This window comes from Glandiceps talaboti, chromosome 6 (genome assembly GCF_964340395.1).
Source record: "Glandiceps talaboti chromosome 6, keGlaTala1.1, whole genome shotgun sequence".
Taxonomy (NCBI): domain Eukaryota; kingdom Metazoa; phylum Hemichordata; class Enteropneusta; family Spengelidae; genus Glandiceps; species Glandiceps talaboti.
Window position 1 is genome coordinate 8,887,975 of NC_135554.1, and position 2,411 is coordinate 8,890,385.

Sequence of the window (2,411 nt, forward strand, 5' to 3'; positions counted from 1 at the left end):
TACTTAAGATAATGTCTACTTACCGAATATCATTAATTATCCAAATAAATCATTAAGAAAGTTACATCGACAACCTTTATAGGCAATTTATTATTATCAATGTGTATATACCAAATTATATGAAATAGTAAACTTGCATTCTGACTATATTGCCGAATTAATAAAAATCTTTAATTGATATGCACATGACTAAATACAATTACAATTTGCGCAGTTGAGGCCAATGGTTGTGGTAGCATGGTTGGCATGCATTTTACATACAGGCAGATGCTGATGTGCCCTCGCATAAGTCTTCCAAATGGAGATGCCAATTTACGAAGCTAGTGACATCATAATTTCTGGTATAAATATAGACTATGTATGTAAAATATCCACTGAGCATTCTGTTCCTGAACACCAGGCAGGTTGACATCCCCTTAATTGTTTACACAACATGGCAAAGAATCTAAATGAGTGGTGTATTGGTGTATCTTATTACCGGTATTCTAAGCACAAACTGTGAGCTTTTCAATCTGATTAATCACCATGGTGTACATCTAATATACAAATGCTAAAATTCCAAATTCTTTGCATATTTAAATATAAAGTCTTTTCAGATGTAGTAGAATCTTTATATGACGTCTGCTCTCCATTCACATTATGGCTTTTGAGTCTCCAGCTTCTTGCTCTAAGCAAAGTCAGGTCCTTCCTGCTTTTGATATGTAGGCTTCCATCTCCCAGAAATGTCACATCAGTACAGTATAAGTTCTTTATTCGCAATAACACAAATTAATAAATAAATACAAATGAAATGAAAATAATGAAAATGACAAATGCGACTGGGTGCTGGAAGATAGCTAATGAAAAGCTAGTAGTTGTCCAGTCACCCATCCCCCCACCCCCCGGGCTCATGAAAAGTATAAATTAATCAGAAAAAAGAAGAATACATGTACGTAAGCTTAAGTATATACATTTCGGGTGTGAAAAATACATTAAATACAAATAAAATTATATTAGAATAATACAATCTCTGAGGGCACGCTTGAAATGATTTCTTATCTGGATATGTTTAATTGATGCATCTTAGTTGCTTTTGAGTATTTGGCTTCTTGTTAACAGCAAAGGCAGGTCCTTTTGAGAGTTTAGGTTCTTACTCCCAGAAAGGTCACATCCTAGGCCTTTTGGCTTGTGGGTATTTGTTTTCAAGCCCTCAGCCAAGGTACATCGTAGTGCCAGCAAAGTCACTTTCCCATGGCACTTGTTTGCTTGGCTTCTTGCCCTAAACAAAGTCACTTCCTTTTGGCTTTCGAGTGTTTGGCTTCTTGCCCTCAGCGGAGTCATATCGCTCTCGCTCTTGTGTGTTTAACTTCTTTCCCTCAGCAGTGTCACATCCCTGTTCTTGGGCGTTTCGCTTTTTAATCCCAACAGAGTCTTTTGGCTTTATGTCTGGTATCTTACCGTCAGCAAAGTCAGATCCATTTGGATTTTGAATGTTTGGTTTGATGCCCTCGACAGTGTCACATCCCTGTGGCTCTTGCGTGTTTGGCATCTTACCGTCAGCAAAGTCAGGATTTTGAGTGCTTGTCTTTATGCTCTCAGCAAAGTCGCTTCCTGTTGAGTTTTGGCTGTTTGCCTTTTTACCCTCAGCAGTGTCATACCCCTGTGGCTCTTGTGTGTTCATCGGTATCTTGCCGTCAGCAATGTCAGGTCCTTTTGGCTTTTGAGTTGTTGGCTTCTTAATCTCAACAGTGTCACATTCCCGTGGCTCTTGCGTGTTTGGCTTCTGAATGCCAGCACAGACGCTTCCTTTTGGCTTTTGAGTGTTTGGTTTCTTGCCCTCACCGATGTCCGATCCTTTTGACCGCTGAGGCTCGCTTGAGTCAAGTAATCCAGTCAGTTTGTTTACTAACAAGATCATTCCCAAGCATTTATCCTAAAATGAAAACAGGTGAACATTCCTATTTATAGACGGGTAGCAATTATTACCCATCAATGTTTGACCGGATCATATATGTATGCCAAGGATTGTCTCAGAATTAACTGCAATATAAGGGTTTTCGTAAATAGCCATCAATATTCCTATATTAATTTTAATATTTTCAACTACTAGTATATTACGCCACTTCCTTGATAGAATGCAGTGTTCATAAATGAAGTATTCGTATTGTAAGCTTTAGGCAAGTATGACAATAGTCGTTTATACTCACTTGATTATGTTATACTTGGAATCTATCCTTAAAGCTATACTTTCTATACTCTAGATTGTATGGTGCATAATGATGATGTATCTGCACTACCTTTCTAGTTCTTTGTTTGATAAGTGTTTGTATAACTGCAAGTTTTCATCAATAACTGTTGTGCAACAACATCGAAGAATAAAGTTGATGATCATGACTTGTTGGTAAGTAGAGAAACGTAATTTACCATGATTA

The 2,411-nt window shown here is 37.6% G+C and overlaps 1 protein-coding gene across 1 annotated transcript in view; it reads left to right on the forward strand.

Moving 5' to 3' along the window:
• Window positions 1-2,133, forward strand: part of LOC144436801 (E3 ubiquitin-protein ligase rnf213-alpha-like) — a 49,442-nt gene extending 47,309 nt beyond the window's left edge. Inside the window, exon 64 of the mRNA XM_078125661.1 lies at window positions 1-2,133. This exon is cut by the window's left edge and continues 1,722 nt beyond it. The gene's annotated coding sequence lies outside the window, so the exon portion shown is untranslated.
• The last annotated feature ends 278 nt before the right edge of the window (window positions 2,134-2,411 follow it).